The 19,843-nt window shown below is 42.6% G+C and overlaps 1 protein-coding gene and 1 pseudogene across 2 annotated transcripts in view; one reads left to right on the forward strand and one right to left on the reverse strand.

Moving 5' to 3' along the window:
* POU6F2 (POU class 6 homeobox 2) overlaps positions 1 to 19,843 on the forward strand; it is a 475,740-nt gene that overhangs the window by 358,847 nt on the left and 97,050 nt on the right. The gene's annotated exons all lie outside the window — the stretch shown is intronic.
* On the reverse strand, positions 8,432 to 9,040 carry LOC112925836 (small ribosomal subunit protein eS8 pseudogene; annotated as a pseudogene).

The following is a 19,843-nucleotide window of genomic DNA, read 5'->3' on the forward strand; positions in this document are numbered from 1 at the left end:
TCAAAATTTTAAATAGAGGATCAGTAACAATCTTGAATCATATTGGAGTCTGGGGCAAGAGGAGAAGTCAGTAATACTGATTTTATTGATCATGAATTTTTGGCATTCATTCTGATTTTCTTTTAAATATCCCATTAGATGTTGTTCATCTTAATTACTGTGTTTTGGGGCAAACTCTTACATTTTGTGCCTGAGATGACTGCCTTACTTCCCTCACCCTAACCCTCACAGTTTGGGTACCAGCTGGGTATATGATTTACTTGACAAATATTCTCCAAAGCCAGTGACATTGTGTCCACTGAACACAGTGGGGTCCATCCAGGCCTTGGATCCCACTTTCTAGTTGAACTTGAAAATTGCATCAAATTTTGAACAGTAGAAAAGCAAGTGTGTGTTGGATAGTGGATCAGAGCAGGGGGGTGCAGTGGAAATCCAGATTCTCACTAAACTGTGTAAACAAGGGTCTATTAAACCAGTCATTTTGATTGAATTGTAATGTTTCTAATTTGGCTGGCATTTTTCACTGAACTAATTTATGGTTTTATGAAAACAAGTAAGTTTGGTGACAGCGGTACAAGTATCAATGTGTAGGCAACATCCTCCCAGAGCAATTCAGACTGTGAGGAGCTTTCAAAAACTGGAAGAGTTCACGCAGCATGAGTTAGGCTTCCCCTTGAGCTAAGCAACCAAAAGAAAATTCGTTGTTATTGAGGAGAAAAATCCATCCAAACCCAGAGAATTATCATGGAGCTTAAATATAACATACTGATGAAAATGCGTTATGTGCTATAATTATGTTAAGCAAATGTTGATTAAACTACAGATATGAAAGAGTATGAATTTATTTCTGTTTATGCTACTGTCCAGTAAATTGAGGGTTTCATTCATCATTCACTCATTCAGCAGGAGGTTGGATGGGAAATGGGAGTCCCTTTACCCAACCGTACTCAGCACCGAATGAAATAAACAAAACATATCTATCCACATTCTCTGCAAGGGACAATTTTTCCTTTTATGAAAGGAAGAAAATCTCCTTAAAAAAAAAAACCCTCAGTTCAACATTACTGACATTTCAAAGAATTTATTACAAGCATTTGAGATCCAGGAGGAACAACAAAGTTTATATTGCTTTGAGAGTGGCAGGGGGAAAATTAGTTTACCACGAATATACTTATATACTGCGGCGCTTCTTTGTCATTGTCTAGATTTACCATTTCTGGGTACTGCTGTGTAGATTAGTCAAATCATGTAGAAAAGGGTTTAACAAAGCAGACGGCATGTTCACTCCACTGACTATGGAAGCTCATGTCAAGTAGCAATAGATAGGAAGGGTGCCAGACTCAAAGGGGGTGGAGAGATTATTGCTGCATTTGAACATGGCAAGCTCTAACTTCCCCAGGAGAGCAGCACCCGCTCTGAGCATGACAGTGGGCAGGTCCATGGCTTGTCTGCAGGGAGCTCAGCAATGAGCCTGGAGCCACACATGACATCCAGCCCCATCACCGTCTGTCAGATGTGGCTGATAAGCAAATCTCAAAGTCGAGTTCAGAATATTTCTGAAACAGTTTTGTCTCCATGTGCATAGATGCAGGTTTTAGTGGCAACTTGAGATGCCCCAAATGTGCTGGCGGGCACTTCACTCTGAGCAAAATACAGCCAGTATTTATGTTAACTTAATACGGTAGTCCTGGGCTCGCCAGATCAAGTGTTATTCCTTGTATTTTAGCCTTAATTCACTTCCCACGGGTTTGGGATAAATTTTACACGGGCTTTTAAATTGATTTCTCCAGTATAGACTTGCAAGTGAATTTTCTCCAGGTTGTAGAGAAAGCACTTTATGATCTGCAAACATTTATGGAGCACCTATGGTGTGCATGATGGCCTCAGGGAAGGTTTGCAGGACAATGTGGTGCCTTAGAGAGAGTGTGGTCTTTAGAAGCAGACACTCTTGTACTCGAATGAGTGCTGGCTCTGCTGGGTGCTTGGGTGAGGTCAGCCCATCCTTAGCCTCGATTTCCTCCTTGGCTGGAGGGCTGATGTGGGGAGTAAATGAGAAGTATCAAAGCAGTTCCTAATAGGTAGCTGGTAATAAAAAAATACCCGCATCCTGCCTGCCTTTTTTCCTTTCTTTTCTTTTTTTGTTTTTTTTAAAGATCTTATTTATTTATTCATGAGAGACACAGAGAGAGAGAGACGCAGAGACATAGGCAGAGGGAGAAGCAGGCTCACCTGAAGGAGCCCACTGTGGGACTTGGTCCTGGCACCCCAGGATTATGCCCTGGGCCAAAGGCAGGCACCAAATCACTGAGCCACCCAGGTGTCCCTCCTTTTTTCCTTTCTTGACTACAGATACTATCATCTGAGGGGGTCAGGAGACAAACAAAAAAACCATTGGAAGTTGAACAAAAAGCCAGTAGTCCTGGGGATATGAAAACACACATGTCCACAATAAAATTAGGCACTGCACACTACAGAAGAGCCTGAAGAACATGAGTCACACACAAGGTTTGCAGAGTCAAGTAGGAGAGGTGAGGAGGATTTCTGAGGAGGGGGACATGGGCAGAGGGAGGCTGGAGCAAGGGCAAGCCTGCGTAAGAGCCTTGGAGACTGTGCAGAGCAGAAAGAGAGTTGTGGCCGTTTGCTCCTGAAGTCGTAAAGAATTCTCACTTCAACCCAGAGAACCTCAGATTCTCCATCAACGGTACCAAGAACCACAAGATCATTTTTTCCCTTCTAAGTTCCCAAAGTTGTGGGTTTTAGGTTGTGGGTAAATAGAAAGAATCTTGGGGATCTCGGTTCCGCCACCAACTGACTGTGTGACCTTGGGCAAGTCACCTAATCTCTGGGACTCAGTCGTGTTACTTATTTTATGGAAAGTTTGTATTAGAGGATCTTAAAGCCCTTTCCAGCTCCACATTCTGTTTATGAAATAACACAAAGAAGGTGGTTTGAGTTCCGTGGAAAGAAGGAACTATGTATGCACAACACCATTAACCCACAACGGGTACGCGGTACTCAAGAAGGACTCCTGAGAATATGTGGCCAAAATTTGCAGCGCGTTCTGAAGTTTACAAAGAGCATTTTATAGACAGTATTTCATGCATGGGTTTCATGGAATAACCATTATCATTTATCGACTGTATCTATGTACTTTATACTCTCTGAGTACTTTGGCCTCTCATTTCCTCCTCACAAGAGCCTAGAAGAGGCAAAAATTATCTTCAGTTCAGGTGCAGAGCAACAGACTGTCAGGAAACTGAAGGAACTTCCTCAACATTACTGTCAGACTTCAAAACATCTCCATTTATATTTTACTGCCTCTGCAATTGTTCATTTGGATTATTGGTGAGTTATTTGTTCTTATTCCCATATTTAATTGCCAGCATTTTTTTTAGATTTTTTTGTTGTTGTTGTTATTCATGAGAGACACAGAGAGAGAGGCAGAGACACAGGCAGAGGGAGAAGCAGGCTCCATGCAGAGAGCCCGACATGGGACTCAATCCTGAGATCCAGGATCATGCCCTAGGCTGAAGGTGGCACTAAACCGCTGAGCCACCTGGGCTGCCCCCTGCCAACATTTTCTAAGGCGACATTTCCCAAAGTGTCTTCCACAAAACACCAGGCCAAAGAAATTGCATTGAAAACAGATTTCAGGGGATCCCTGGGTGGCACAGCAGTTTAGCGCCTGCCTTTGGCCCAGGGCGCAATCCTGGAGACCCGGGATCGAATTCTACGTCGGGCTCCCGGTGCATGGAGCCTGCTTCTCCCTCTGCCTGTGTCTCTGCCTCTCTCTCTCTCTCTGTGTGTGTGTGACTATCATAAATAAATTAAAAAAAAAAAGAAAAGAAAACAGATTTCATGGTAGGTAGGTGATGATAGATAGATAGATGATAGATAGATAGATAGATAGATAGATAGATAGATAGAGGCGGGGAGTGGATAGGTGGGTGAATGGATAGGTGGATGGATGAATAGTTAAGATGGATAGATAGATCGATAGATAGATGATGATGATGATGATGATAGATAGATAGATAGATAGATAGACAGATAGGCAGATACCTCACACTGCATGCCACTCCTAGATATTTCTCAATGAATAGTAGGACACTGAAAGCTGAAACACATCCTGCAGTAGAGATGTCTAGTCAACATTATTTAACCAAGAAATTCTCAAACCTGTATAACCACTGAACCTTCCCCCCCCCCCCCACATCACACTAATTAATATCCCGTGGAAAATCCCTCAGCAACCACTGCTCTGAGGCTTCCTTCTTGAACTTATTGTAGCATTGACACAACTAAAATAATGTTACGTTTCCTTACCTAGAACATCATCAAAAATCCACAGACCGAATCCTATGGACTGGGCAATAGAGAAAACAAAGTAGAGAAAAATGGGGAAGGAGGAAAGAAAAAACTCAAATCCAAAGCAAGAGCAGGGAAAGCCGAAACCAAGGATGGTTCTTACGATTGGCAATGAGAAAAACCACTGGGTCCAAAAATCAAGGGAAGGTCTGGCTGGGTTGCCTCTCATGGCAGCTGAGGTCTTGGAGAGCTTCTCCTTCTGCTGGGCTTCCCCCCCTCCTCTACTTTACTGCCCATTACTCCTCCTGTTCACACAGCACTGCCCCTGGAGTTGGGCCTCCCATGCCAGGGCATGGAGAAGTGACAGCAGGATACCACTGGACCCCATGGCCCCTGGCAACCCCAGGGACAGAGAGGGCATTCTCTCTCCTCACCACGCCCCTACCCTGCGATCTTTTGACGGAGGAGTTTCCAGTGGTCAGGACATTTCCCCAATACCCTGATAACTGCCTCCTCAACCCCTGTGTTTGAAGAGTGGTTGGAATCCAAACAACAGATCAAGTCAGTCTGAGATCTGCATGGCAAGCCGGGTGTAAGGCCTCTAGAGTACCAGATGTCAAAACTCTGTCTGCGGGGCACTCTCTCAGTAATAATGCTCCCATCCTGGCTCTTTTCTTGTTTCCTATTTAAAAGAGAGAGAGAGAGTGCCTCAGAGGCACCGGTGTTTTCCTTCTCTTTCATCCTCCTCTGTGGAGAACTAAATTGGGCATTCTGGCTTCAGTACAGAGATAAGACAGAGAAAGGCGCCATGTTGAGAATGGCAGTTGCAGAGTCTCTTCTTTCATGTGTAAGAGGGATCCACATGGCAAAGGTTCAGGTACTCCTTAGAGTGGCCGTTCACTGGCAGGGCATTTCCCAGTCCTTGGCCACTTAGTGGGGGTGCCTGTGAGGACACAGGTGAACGCAGTGGTGGGGGGAGCGCCCTGTCTGGCGAGGCTGATGACTCTCATCTGAAAGCCCAGTTAGGCTCTGATCAATGCAACTCTCCAGCCCGACACATTTCATCTGAACTGTCGTTTGACTGGGATCAGCCATCATTCAGTTTTCTACACCAGAAGAAATGGAACTGTCATAAAAGAGAAATCAAGTCAGGGAGCTCCTTCTTTTCTCAGCTGGGCTCCATATCCTCCCCGAGGCTGGCCGCTCTTTCCAGAGTCGAGCTCTCTGTCGTTGCATTGTGAGGTTATGAATGTGGCATTTAAAGAGAACAAAGCAACGTTGAAGGGTTCAGAGAGGAGAAGATTTCAGAGAAACCCTCTCACTTTCCCCCACCAAGGAAAGCTCTCTTGAGTCTGGTTGTCTTGGAAACTTGTATGTTGTAAAGCAGAGGGAAAGTCATCTTGTGCTGCTGTCTGGGGTTCTAAAAAATTATCATTCCTTAGAGTAATTACCACCTCCAGTGTTCTGCATCCCATGGAAGGAATTTGGCCAATCTGGAGCTAAAAACCAAATGGTCCTTGGAACCAACCTGGACAAGGCAGAAAGTTGTTAAAGGCAGAAAGCAAAAATGGGGTATTTTACAAGTTCCCCAAGTGTAAATATCACCATGAATACATTTTAAGCATCTTCAAGGTAGGACTACCTATTGTCCTGTAAATAGGCTCCCAATTATTCATTTCTAAAAGAGCAAATTCCTACCACTCATTTATACAAAACACTTTTCCCCTAGAAGTGTTGGTTGCAGGGTTTGGTGCTAACTTTACTTCTACGATATAATAAAACTAGACCTTCAGTTCTAAGAAGATTGAGCCAGTGTTACTTCCACCCTACCCCTCCCCAGATTCACAGTCCATCAGGAAATGAAAACAGCCATAAATGTACTTTGTTATCCACTGGAGCCTCTCCCAGACTCAAGTTGGGTTATTAGCCAATATTTGCAGAAAAACCTCACACCTTGTGATTCACTTCTGACACTCAGAATAGGAGAAATAAATAATCTTTTAACACCCTCTCCAAACAAGAACAACTATCTGGTTGAGAGTTTATTAGATGCCCAGACTGCTGCTAGATGGTGTCTCATAGGATCTATACCTGGGCTTCTCAAGCTTTTATTTGCATAAGAATTCCCCTGGGACTTTGATAAACGTGGACTCTGGATTCAGTAGCTCTGGAGTAGAGGGCCTACCCTAGAGTCTGTGGTTCTAACCAGCTCAGGTGAAGCTGAAGTGCCTGCCCCTCTGCCCTCATCTTGAGTAACAAAGCTCAGTGAACCTTGGATGTCCCACTAACTCACTTCCAGGTGAGGAAGTTAGGAGTAAGGACTTCTAGGAAGCAAGATTCAAACCAAGGTCTATCTGACATAAAATCTTGTCTACTGTGCTAATCTGCCTCTCTTTAGTTTTTTTTCTTTTTTATTATGGGATTTCCATATTTTAAAGAGATCTCATTTAAACCACAAAATGGGAGCACCTGGGTGGCTCAGTAGGTTAAGCGTGTGCCTTCAGCTCAGGTCATGATCCCTGGGGTGCTGAGATCAAGCCTGGAGTGGGACTCCCTGCTCAGCGGGGGGTCTGCTTTTCCCTCTGCCCCTGCCCCCAGCTTGTGCTCATTCTCTCTCTCTTTCCCTCTCTCTTTCTCTCAAAAATAAATAAAGTCTTAAAAAAAAATAAATCACATAATGATTTCTAACTTGCAGATGAAGATGGAGGTAATTGCACAGTTACCTCTGTGCAAAGAAAGACTCCCAGAGTCCCCTCCCTGGCTTTTCTTGGAGCTCCTGATCTAAATTTCAGTCTTATCATTGCTCATGAAGCAGAAACTCTGAAGTTAGGGGTGAGAGTGCAGCCACACATTCTTCTTTTTATTTGGTAAATATACTAGTTCTGTTGGAGCCATTTCTACCCAATTGATACTCAAGTACAAAGAGATTGAAATGGTCTATGAACACTGACAAATCAGAGCTGAAAAGTCAGTGGGTCTCGCTCCAATGTTTAGGCCCAAGCTCGCCTGGCTATATGACTGTGCAGATCACCCCTTCCTGCATTCCTGCCATCTTTCGTACAGCCACAGAAGTGCATCTGGGACTGTCTGTCTGCCTTAGTTGGGGTGAGGGAGTCTTCTCTTATACCATCATGTCGATACACTGCTTCAGGAGCAAAAGCCAAGATACATGTAAAATGGTAGCAAAATCATCCTCCAAATAAAGAGGTCATACAGGGTCAGAATGTAGTTCTTTTTACCTGATGAAAGATTGTATAGCGTGGCTTGTGGAAGTTCTTTACCCTCTTCATCAACACTGTCGGAGCTGGGTACAAAATCATTCATGTTAAAGCCCCTTCTCTCCAGTCACGTGTACTTTCCAAAATGGCCATCCCCTTTAGAATGGAGAATTTGCTTTGTGATAATTGACAGTGGTGCCATCATTGTGAGGCAATGGATTCTTCATAAAATGGGATTCTTCCCTGGGTGGCTCAGAGGTTTAGTGCCTGCCTTCAGCCCAGGGCATGATCCTCTAGTCCTGGGATCAAGTCATGCATTGGGCTCCCTGCATGGAGCCTGCTTCTCCCTCTGCCTGTGTCTCTGCCTCTCTCTCTCTCTCTTTCTCTCTCTCCCTCATGAATAAATAAATAAAAATCTTTTTTTAAAAAAAAGGTCTTTAAGAACATCCCCTGCTTCGAGGTTCTTGGCATGTCATTTTGTATATCCTGTAAGTGGGTGTGTCGACCCAGTAACACAGGCAAATCCTTGACACTTGCCCAATGTGTCTATACCAGATTGCACAGGCAGGTCTTGCTGCTTAAATGGCTTTAGGAAAAAATAATCTCATTAACATCTTCATCTTCAAAGAACAGAAGAAACCTAATAGAACTTGTACTAATATCAGCCGCTAGCCTTAGGATACATAAATGAATGCATGGATTGACCTAAAAGAAAACAAATTGGGGAAATAAGCTCTTAACCCCTGCCAACCCAAGTCCAATATGCAGATGGATGCATGTTTGCGTTAAAGCGTTAGACTATATGTGCATTACATAGACTATATATATTTTTTAATATATATATTTTTGAACAGTAAGCACCTCTTTTACATGACCAAAGATGGGAGGAAGTTTTATTAGTCTTTTCAGCTTTGAACTTTCCTCAGATAGAACTCCAGCTCCTTGCCCCCTAGCACATAGCCATCTGCTCAGCCACCCGGACTGGCTCTTGAAGAGATGCTTGCGAGAAGCTTGCCCTGCTGGAACCACTCCCCCAGAAGATTGCTGATTTTGGTCTTTTTCCTTTCATCATATTTCTTTTGAATTGTCTTTGGTTGTTTTTTGTTTTTTGTTTTTACTTAAAATCTCTTCCTCCTAGGGAGCCAGATGGCCTCCTTCTTGGGGCCCAAGGGCATAGTGGGACTCCTACCACCGTCGGGGCACGGTGCTGCCAGTGAGCACCATACAGTTCTTCACCAGGGTATTGGGTGGACCGGTTCGTTGTTGGAAGCATTGTAGACAACATCAGTAACCCTTGTTTTGCACTTAGGATCCTCAGAGCCCCAGGGGATGTCCTCAACACCCAGCCTCAAGCCATGGGACTCCTTCTGGCCTCTGTGAAAGCAGACTGGGTGTGTGTGGTGGGAACCAATCCTAGTGTTGGCAGCCGGCCTTCCCAGCTCCTACTTCCCCTTCCTGTGGTAGGGCTTGCTCTTGCCCCTGGTCCCATGGCACTTGTATCCAGAGATGCCCATCGCTCTCCGCGCTGGCTTTGAAAGAGCTATCACGTGGACTTACTTTGAACCTTCATAGTCACATACATGTGTGCTCCATATTTGTGTGTGTAGACAGTTGTGTTTATTTGATATATACATAGGCAAGTATTTAATTTTTTCTTTTTTTGGGGGGGGACAGCAAGTTGGGGAATCTATAAAGTGTCCACTTACAGGGTTATCCACGTAGTCAGGGCGAATCAGCAGAGTGTGAGCACAAGGGGAGAAATGACATTGTCTGGGGTCTTCCTTTCTTTCCTCTTCCCTGGGGTGGGGGGGGGAGAAGGGGGAACCCCCTCCCCAGTCTTTTGAGAGAATGACTAAGCAGCCCTGGAGATTACGAATTTGCTTAAGTGTGAATGGCCCATTGCGGGGTGCGGTGCGGCCCTCCCCGAAGGTGATTGACTGGGGCTGCAGGTCTTCACACCAGACGCCTGGATTTGCCTCGGAAAGTCTGCCAAGTCTTTTACTCGGAAATTTATCTTAATTAGATCTGAAAGACCTGCCACAGCAGAATAGTCACACCGATTAAAATGAAAAACAGGAGAAATTACTGATCAAATTAATCATAATGTCGGGTTACAGCTGTAGGTCTGATGTAATTTGCCACTCCAGTGAGTTACATCGGCCCGGCCCGGGAAAGGGAGCCGGCTTTACGCTGATCCGTAACACCCGCCCGCTCCAGGCGCCCCGGCAGGAGGCTGATTCCATTCATTCTCCTGGCTTCGCTCTGACCTCCCTGCTGCAACTAGAAACAAATCAGGCACCAAACAAATGGGGTGTGTGTGTGGGGGGGGGGGTGGACAGTGAGTGGGGAGGTAAACGAGAAACACTCTCTTATCCAAGCGATTATACTATTGGAGGGTGGTGAGCTCTTTAAGGACTTGGCTGGGCAGGCTGGGGGGCTTTGTGCTTCTTGGGGTTTTTGCTTTTGTTTTGTTTTTTGTTTTGTTTTGTTTTTTCCACTTAACCTCATTTTAGTCTTACGTGTAGTGACCTGACATTGATTAGATGCAGAACGGGAATCAGAAGGTCAGAGGACAACATCTTTGGCTCGAAGTAATGAGAAAAACCCTTTAGAAAAATCTCCTTGCCAACCTGGCTCTACAGCAGGAGCACGGCTTGAAATAATCTAAAGTGTCACAACAGAAGAGAAAGAAAGCTCAGCTGTACGAGCGGGTTGTCCCCCACGAGGGTATGGCCCTGAAATTCTAATTTTTAAGTAAACACCACTTTATACGTAACTGTGTGTTAGGGTGGGCTGGGGGGCAGGCGGCGAAGCAGGTGAGTAGGTGAGATATACTATTTTTAAGAAGAAAACAAATCAGACTCCAGATTCTCTTCAGCATACAGCCTTGACACTGGGCTGTAATTCAGGGTTCACAAAACATATCGCCCTCTTAGCAATACAAAAAAAAACGCCCTACAGCGCACCCCTGTCTAGGCATTCCATTGGCAGCCCTCAGAAGTTAGAACTTAGGAGCAATGTAGAGAATTCTTTCCAACCAGTGCTGCTTTGCTGGGGAGCTATAGACACCTGGCTTGGGGGAGAGCCCTTGTAAAACAGGGGGGACGGGAAGGTACAGAGCAAGGAAGCTTCCTTCCCAAGCAGTGGTGATCAGATGAGAGCAGCAAGGTCTTCCTTTCGACCTTGTGGTGGTTGCCCAAATCCCATTCGGTCATCCCCAAACCAAATGTTTATACCTTTTCATCCCCAGTGTGAAAAGGCCCCATCCTCTCTTCATCCCACCAGGAATAAATCTGGTACATTCTGTAAACAAGGGAGATAGGCAGTCACAGAAGACAAGGTGGCCTTGGCACTTACGAGACTATGTCTTCTGGACCTTTCTTTGGATCTTTATGAAGATTTAGGTGGGACAACGTGCCCAAACTGGGGAAGGATAGAGTTACCACATTTTCTGTGGTTATTATATTGGTTTAGTGTCTGGTTCATAACCAGAAGTCTTTAAAGAAAATTAATAAAAGATAATAGAAAATACAAGGGCATCATATCATAGATAGTAAAGCTATGTGGTTTTTTTTCTTGAAGTTTCTGTTTAGATTATATACATATAGACATATGTATTTAGTTGCATATACATACATATATATATAGAGAGAGAGAAGGAGAGAGAGAATGATAGATATATTTGTTCATGTGCATATGTGTGTATTTTGTATGTATATATGTGTTGGATTGAATTGTCAAGTGTATTTCTTGCATGGAATAAGCTCAGAATTTGAAAAGCCCTGCCCTGAAAGACCTAACTCTTCAGGGAGACAGAGGTAGGAGTTCTTAGACACATATTAGGTCAGAAAGCAAGTTTATTGGTGTCTCAACATACTGAATGTGACGATGAGCCCCTCAATACTCAACATCATCCCTAACAGTCAAAAGGGGCCTAAACAGTTATGCTATTCACCCTCCCTCCTGCCACATACACACGTTTCAGGAAACTTCTGTTATACCCACTGCCTATATGGTTGAAAACTCACAGAAAATTCACAGTTTAACAAACCTATTAAATGAGAAATCATGTATTAAAGACAGGCAAAGCAGTCTCAGGGAAAGGTGAATAGGTCATGCTAAGGAGAAAGTGAAAGAGGGAGAGAGAACATGGTGGGAAGGAAGCCCAGGACCCCACACAGATTTGGGTTCTTGGAACATTTATCAAGGGAAAAACCCTGTCTTGAGAGTTGCAAGGTGGGAGCCAGGTCCACGGGCTCAAGGCAGAAAATTCGTGGGCCAGAGAACTTACATCCAGAGTACTTAGAACCTCTCTCGGTTCTCCTACCTGGTCTGGCCTGGGGCAGAGCTAGCATCATCCTCCCTGACCCGGTCTTGCTACTTTTGTTTCTCCCCCGATCCAATTCACTCTACAAACCACTGTCAAGCCAACCTGCCTAAAAGAACACTTTCTTCCATCACCCTCATCCTTAAAAAGCTCTCTGTTGGCCTTCTTAGCCTGGGTGCTCTGGCCCTCCCCTCTACCCGGTCTCCCACCGACCCCTGACTCTCCCACCCTCTCAACCCTCCGTAGGCCTGAGGTGCCCTGTGCTGTCTACCTCCCTGGCTCTGCTGGGGTGCTCCCCATTGCCAGGCATGCCTCTTCCCCTCACCACTGCCCTGAACGCTTCCTTGTACTTCCTACTCCCTGCTCAGGTTGTCCAGCTCTCAGGGAGGGCTCTCCTCTCTGACTCATACATTTGGCTCCTAGCACATGCCAGTCTTTTTTTTTTCTTTTTAATCTATGGACAACTTTGTTCTCTTACTTGAATTATAAGGCCCTGAAGAACAGACACTAAGTCTCATACCTCTGTATGTCCCAGGGCTGCCAATAATTGTTATAAGTGATGATTTCTCATGCCGCAGTTATTTATTGCACAAATATGTAAGGGCCTATTATCTGACTATCTTAAATTTATTTGCAAAATTATTTGATGAAGATAACAATTACCAATGAAAGAAAGGTTACCCATTTACTTTTTTATTTATAATATTTATATATATGCCTGGCACACAGTAAGGACTATAAAAACCTTGGATCTTGTTATGATTCTGATTTCTTTTTTTTAAGTTCCTTTACTTTATTTTATTATTATTATTATTTTTAGTAGTCTCTATACCCAATATGGGGCTCAAACTCACAACCCCGAGATCAAGAGTCACATGCTCTTCCAACTGAGCTAGCCAGGCACCTCTATGATTATGATTTATTTGAAATTGTTTTAACACCGTTGTTCTTTGCCTTCTCTTCTCAGTGGGCTTTGGGAAATGCAGAACTTCACTTAGACTGCTTCAAATCAGCCTGTTTCCTCTGGTAGGAAATGTTCATCAAAGCAAGGACCACCATTTCCTATTTAGTCTTCTGTTTCCTTCCCACTCATCTAAACCCACCCATGGTGGTTCTTGATATTCAGAATATAATAGAGAGAGGAGGAGGCCTTCTTAATATTTTATAGATATGATTGATCTGTGAGTTAAATTGTATTTTCCAAAGCATAAAAGTATTAGAGAACAGATAGAAAGACCCAAGGAAGATGAAAGGGAATCTCCCACCAAGGGTATACCTCAGGATCCCACCATTGGATACCAGAGACTCTCATGTGACATTCTTGGCTGTCCTAAACCCCACCAGTGCAGAATCTCCCAGTAGAAAAATTATGATCCAGTTTAAAAAATTAAAATACCATTGAGATTTTCATGCTGGGAACTGTGGTATTCTGTATACATTTTCCTGCTTATGCCTTGCAATCACTTACAGTAGAAAGAAACCAAGACTTGGAGAAGCCAGTAATTCACCAAAAGCCCACAGCTTCTTTGAGGTGGAGCTGGGATTGGAGTCCAGACTGTCTGGCTCCACCCTGGGGGACCTCACATGCTCTTTTAACTGGGATGGTCTCTTTGTATCCCTGTTGTCTCGTGTAATTGCCAATAGCACTCATCTCACACTCAGAACTGTCATGGTTTGGACAATAAATCATTTGGGGCTCTTCTCCCAAGCTATGATCACTATGCCACCTCCAACATTTATCCAAACTGCCTCTACTTGTTTTCACCTCACTGGTGAAATATTTTAGCAAAAAAGCTAAGGCATTTGGATATCTTCTTAATTTAGTGAAAAGATGGAATTAGTAATTCTTAGAAATACTTTGTGTTCTTTCTACTTGGCAACTTTACTAATAATTTTCAAAATGTGATCCTATTTGAGACAAGAGAATCCTTGGGTGAAGGCCATAGGAGACACCTCTCTTTCCCAGATGATTTGGAAAAACCTAACTAGGATGATTCTTGGATGCTGGCTGAGGTGACTACCACCATGCCAGCAGAACCGTAATTTGGAATGGATAGATTTACCAAGCCACCCCCCCAAAAAAAGATGATGTTCAAAAAGTATAAGTGATGGGTAAAGATGGTGTTCCACATATACTATAATGAGAGGGAAAAAACTCAGACACACATACACACAAACACGACAATAGAACTAACGGTTTTTTTAAAGATGTTATTTATTTATTTATTTATTTATTTATTTATTTATTTACTTATTTATAGAGCATGCACACCATGTGGGGCAAGACGCAGAGGGAGAGAGAGAGAAAGAATCTCAAGCAAACTCCATGCTGAGCGTGGAGCCCAATGGAGGGCTCAATATCACAACCCTCAGGTCATGACCCGAGCCAAAATCAAGAATTGGATGCTTAACTGACTGAACCACTTAGGGACCTCAGAGCAAATGATTTTTAAAATCAAGGTGAATGAGAGCCAGAAATGCAATGTTATTAAAAGGTTTGCAGGTGACGTGGAGGGGTTTCCTTAACAAGAGTGGGGGCTCCAGGGTACTGATTGCTCTAGCTGATGTCCTTGTATATAATCTCCAAGGGTGCTTCAGAGAAGTTATGATTCCCAGATTGGCCACACATCAAAATCACATGGGGAGGTTTCTTCAGCAAGTAAATCATAAGAAAGAAAGAGAGAGAAATTGAGATGAAGGGTTAGGGGGTTGGACATGTAGACCAAAAGACACAGCAAAGAATTTCATGATGTGGGCTTTATTTAGCTGACAATTCAAGCAAATGTAAAAAGGTAAAAGAATGACGTTTATGAGACAGTTGGAAATATGACTGCTGATAGGATGTCTGATGATGTTCAGGGATTCTTTTTAATATTTTTAGGTATAATAGTGGTGTTTAGTTATATTTTAGGAGTATTTTTTGAAGATACATACTTAAATACAAATGAAATGGTAGGGTGTCTGGATTTTTCTCAGAAGATGTGGGAAGGAAGAAAATAATATTGGTGGAGGTTGTTGAGTAGGGAATGGATAAAAGAAGATTGGCCATGAGCTGAAAAGTATTGAAGCTGGGTGATAGGGCCATGGGAGTTCATGATAACATTGTGTCTTCTTTCACATGTGGTTAAATTTTTGTGTAAGAAAAAATAAGGAAAGAAGTTTTAATCACTTGGAGATTCTTTAATAATATAGATTCCCCTCACCCAACTTAAGAACTATAAAATCAGAATCTCTGGAGTGAAGCCAATGATTCTGATGATCAAGAAGGTTGAAGAACTCCTGCCCTATAGTACTGTAAACAGTTTCTTAGATGAGGACAGGTTAGCCAAGGCTCAGGGCAATATACATATGAAAAATGTTGATGAGTTGAGACACAACATCTTAAGAAACTGAGTTTTTTTTTAAGTGAAAGATTGAAAAAGTGAAGATGGTTGTTAATACCTGATGAAATGTAAAGAATAAAAAGCGTACTGGGAAACCAAAAATAGAAAAGATCTTTCCAGTTCTCAAAAAGAAAAAAAATGGGAAGGTTTCCTCTTCAGTGAGATAGATTGTAGATTGAATATGTACATATATCTCTACACACCATCTGGGAATCCCACTAAAATGATATTAAAGGAATTTTTTAATCATATGAATCCAAAAAGGCAAAGTGAAGTGGAGAAAAGACAGCAGTGGACAAGCAAGATCAACCAAATTCTGGAAAAGCAGGTGAAAGAGTTAACCAGGCTGAGAAAGCTGAATGTCAAGGGTCTGAGAGGGACACAGTGAGAAGCAAGGCAGCCTTGGAGCCCCCAGAATCTAGATACATCCAGATACCATGGGGCTCCAGATACCAGCTACCATGAAAGACAGGGATGGCAGGGCATGTAGCTGAAAACAGAGGCATAGGTTAATGACTGCATAATGAACAGTAGACCTGCAGCTTCCTCCTCAATCCAAGCAGACAGGTAACTACACCCATCCCAAGATAAGCCGTGTGACCATGGTTTTGAAACCACTTTTGAACACAAGTATCTGCCAGCAATAGCAGTCACCTTCTGATCTCACCCCATGTACATGGCTCCTGTGAGACCTGTGACATCTGGAACATCACAGAACATAAGCCCTGTAGCAGCTTTATGCATGAGAAATTGAATGAGAGACTTGGAGACATATGTATGGCTCACTGTGTGCTGGAGAGAGCTCCTTACTGCTGACCGGGGCATCCAGGGGAAGTCTACATCCTGAACGATAAAACATGACCTCACAGGGCTATTTGTATCATACACAGGTGCTCAAGTATGCAGGAATCTCACTATCTCCCCACCTCAGCCACCTCAGGTATTGAAGGATTCTTCTTTGGAGAGACCCGACCATGAATCAGAGAGGAAAGACTCAGTTATCAATATTTGGGATTTCCAACATCGCCAGGTCCCTTCTTTCTTTTTATATGTGAAAAGACAACAAGGAATGACTAAATATTTGAGAAATGCTTTTATCTGAAATCAGAAACTAAAACAAATCAAAGAGGGGAGAAATTTGTTGGAAATAGAAGCAACAGAGGAAAGAGAGCAATTTTATTAAAATGTTTAAAGTAATATCCTAGAATATCCACAAAATGAAAGTACAACACAGAAGGACCACTTAAAAAATAATTCAGGAAATATTTAGATAATAGTCAAAATAATTATAGCAGAAAGAAAAATTCAGTAGAAGGTTTAGAAATATAGAAAATTTCTTGGGATGTAGAACGAAAGAAAAAAGAGAACAAATTAGTAATATATGGAGAAAATACTAGATTGATCCAGGAGATCCAACTTCTAGCTAACAGAATACAGAGAGAGAGAGAGAGAGAGAGAGAGAATGAATTACCAAAGAAATAATACAAGAAAATTTCCCAGACTTGAAGGATGTTACCTCATTGAAAGTCTCACTGAAAAAAAAAAAAAGAAAAGAAAGTCTCACTGAATAAATAACCTAATGAGTGAAAACAGAACAAAACACCTGACACATATCATTGTGAATGTTTTCTGGGGGAGAACAGGTAAAATACAAGTAATCAAGAATCAGAATAACACTGGATTTCCATGGCAATACTTGAAGCTGGAAGACAATGGAGCAAAGCCTTCAAAATTCTGAGGGAAATGGTTTCCAACTTGTACTTAATATACTGCTGAGCTAACTATCAAATATAAGAGTCAACTAAAGATTCAGATGCAAAGTCTCCGGAAAATTTGTCTCAAATTGATGTCATGCATCAACTTCACCAGAAGTGTTCCACCAAGACAAGAGAGTATACCCAAGAACAGAAAGATTGGAGCTTTACCATTGAAAGGGTCAAAAAGGAACACCCAGGCTGATAGTTACTCTGGACTTAGAACACAGCCAGTTTCCATTGGGGCAGTTTCCATTGAGGACTCTAGAAAGTATGTCCCTGGAGAACCGGCAGGGGAAGGGTAGGGAAGAGAAACCAAGAGAATACCTGGTATGGTTCTCTAAAGGAAAATAATGTTCATCATTCCTGAGATGAGTTTAGGAAGAATCATGAATAGAAAGAAAGAAAACTAAGCAGACAGAAAAGCAATGATTAACTTTGGTAAGAGCAAAGGCTTTTACAAGGAAGGAAGTGTACTAACAGCATTGGAGGAAAACAGAACTTTCGTAGTCCCAAAAAGAAATTCCGATTAAGTTGGAAACTCTGTTGGCAGGATGAAGGGATCACAGGAGGAGGGGAAATAGGGAGTGGGTGCGGATATTCAATCCTCATCTCCCATAGTGAAAGCCGATCAATAATGCCCCAAATTGGCAAATCAAGAAAAACAATTTAAACTATTATTTAGGGCAGCTCAGGTGGCCCAGCGGTTTAGCGCTGCCTTCAGCCCAGGGCGTGATCCTGGAGACCTGGGATCGAGTCCCCCGTCGGTCTCCCTACATGGAGTCTGCTTCTCCCTCTGCCTGTGTCTCTGCCTCTCTGTCTGTCTCTCATGAATAAATAAATAAAATATTTTTTAAAAATAAATTATTATTTAGAAATAGGGGGGCAAATACCAAAAGGTACATCTAAAAGATTGTGGAGAACACAGAGACCTTGGTTTTGGGGTAATGAGGCTTGAGTTATACAAGTTCAGTGTATTTCAGTGTTTTAACTTTCAACAGCAAGACCTCACGTGCTTATCGCTCCCTCCACCTGGACACTCTTCCCTTAGATATCCAGCTTCCTCCCTCACTTTATTTAGGTCTTGCCTTAAATTTTGTCTCATCAAAGAGTCCTTCCCTCACCATCTTATATAAAATTACACATGTGGCACCTCTGTTCCTTCATTGTTCTTCAGAGGTCTTATCACCACATGACACGTTATATATTTATTTGGTGATTTGTTTATGTATTTTCTTCCAGCTAGAATGGAAATTTCATAATCACAGGGACTTTGTCTTGTTCATTGCTACAGCCCAGTAAGAGTAAAGTGGCCACGTTGGTAGAATTAGGACCTTGGGTACAAATCTACAGAACAGCGCTTCCCAGGAGATGTATGCACAGATAGGTGTGCTGTTGGGTGAGCCAGCGAGACAGCCGTCCCAAAGAAGGTGTAGCCACTTCAGTGGTTCTCTTGTAGAGACATTGGACCAGAAGAGCCTGGTGGCCCTGTCCAGTTCTGAGATTCTGTGGTCAACCCTGAGGACTGAACAAAAGAGAATGTTGTACTTCTGCATAAAACCTGGGTATAGGAGAATGACGCTTTTACCACCAGCCAAACTAAACTTTGGGATGGACGATGGAGGAAAGTTAAAGTATCTTCCTAGCAGCGCTTTAAACACAGGCTAATGTCGTCCTGCTCTGGCTTGGGTTAATGAACCTGTGAGTCTTATTTGTCACTGTGTCCTGCAAGCCTCATTCAGAACCTAGAACCCGGTGCATATTTAATGTGGCTAACTGAATGCCGTGAGGTTCTCAGATTGGTTTGCTCCTTGAGACGACTCCCAGAAAGAAATGGATGTTGTTTTTCTCAGAATTTAGTATGAGAAGAGAGAGAAGGAAACGAATATAAAGTAAATATCCAAAAGCATGTCAGGCGATATATTAAGGATTTCCCCTGTTTGGTTTTAGAAAAGGAAGTACTATTTCTTTTTTTTCCCAAAGATTTTATTTAACCATTCATGAGAGAGAGAGAGAGAGAGAGAGAGAGGCAGAGACATAGACAGAGGGAGAAGAGGCTCCATGCAGGGAGCCCGATGTGAGACTTGATCCCAGGACCCCGGGATCACGACCTGAGCCAAAGGCAGATGTTCAACCACTGAGCCACCCAGGTACCCCAGGGAGGTACCATTTCATTGCTGTTTGGCTTCTCATTGGCCCCAAGTATTAGGCATGGCGTGTGGGGAAAAACACCATCCAACTCAACAAGATACTCCTCTAGTTTTAAACATTCTGTGGATTTCTTACAGAAAAATCTTTGATTATAAAAGTTTACAGTTTGTAGGTTTTCCAACTCAAACTAGAAACGGCCTTTGTATTAAAATATTTTTATATAAAACATCTGCTCTCAGCCCTATTTGTGCAAATAGGAAAATTGATATATTCAGGTCTTAAGTGCTTAAATTATCACATTCCTAGACCAGAGAGAGAGGGAGGGAGAAATTGGAAAACACTGGAGAAATGAAGTCTTGTTTTATCTTTTGGATACCCGGTGCTTTCTGTAACAGCCGATCAGGGTGCTGTCAAAGGCACTGATGAGAGGTTTCCCAAAGTTAATTTTTCTCATAATACAATAACCAAATTTGTTTTAACACTTGAAAAGGCCCATCCATACTAAAAAGAATCAGTTGCTTAATCCTAAAATTAAAGGTTATTGCATGCAAGAGAAAATAATTACATGCTCAAAGTATGGAAAAAAGAAAACTTTTTTTAATATGTAGGTATTTGTATAATTAAAGACTAATCAAGCATGAAGGGCTGCTGACTAAACCAGAAAATGAGATTGTTGGCAAGCAATATTGTAATGTAAATGCC

The sequence above is a fragment of the Vulpes vulpes genome, chromosome 5 (genome assembly GCF_048418805.1).
Source record: "Vulpes vulpes isolate BD-2025 chromosome 5, VulVul3, whole genome shotgun sequence".
Classification (NCBI taxonomy): Eukaryota; Metazoa; Chordata; class Mammalia; order Carnivora; family Canidae; genus Vulpes; species Vulpes vulpes.